Source organism: Trypanosoma theileri, assembly GCF_002087225.1.
Source record: "Trypanosoma theileri isolate Edinburgh chromosome Unknown TM35_Tth_9_V1, whole genome shotgun sequence".
In the NCBI taxonomy this organism is placed as follows: Eukaryota; Euglenozoa; class Kinetoplastea; order Trypanosomatida; family Trypanosomatidae; genus Trypanosoma; species Trypanosoma theileri.
The window spans coordinates 663297-663791 of record NW_021639851.1 but is presented as its reverse complement, the minus strand read 5'-3'; positions in this window follow the sequence as shown (position 1 = coordinate 663791).

The window sequence follows — 495 nt, the reverse complement described above, 5'->3', positions numbered from 1 at the left end:
AATAATAATAATAATAATAATAATAATAATAAAGGCGATGCTTTTGAGTGAGGGAGAAATCGACTTCATCCCCTTCATATTGAATGTTGGGAATATCATCGTGCAGTTGATTGCAAAAGTAAGTGCTTTGTTGAGAAAACTGTTTCTCCTTTCTTTTAAGAAATATCATGTCATTTGTTTCATGAAACAATTCATTGTCTTCATCCTTGGTTGATTCCCCTCCTTTGCTGTGGTCCCCTTTAACCTTGACACAGTTTCTCATGTTTTTCTTATCCTGGGATAGTTCAACACAAAATCCACAAATATCATGTATACAGCAATGTCAGACGTGCCTCCAGTTATTGCCATTATCACCCCAATCAATATCAATAACAGTGTACCTGTGTCCGTCACTCCATCCCTTTAGAAACAATTCCCGCGAAACGGCAGCACACACCACCAGACGCAGTACAAAAATAACAGTGCAAAACACAGCACCAGGAGAGTTACATAAAA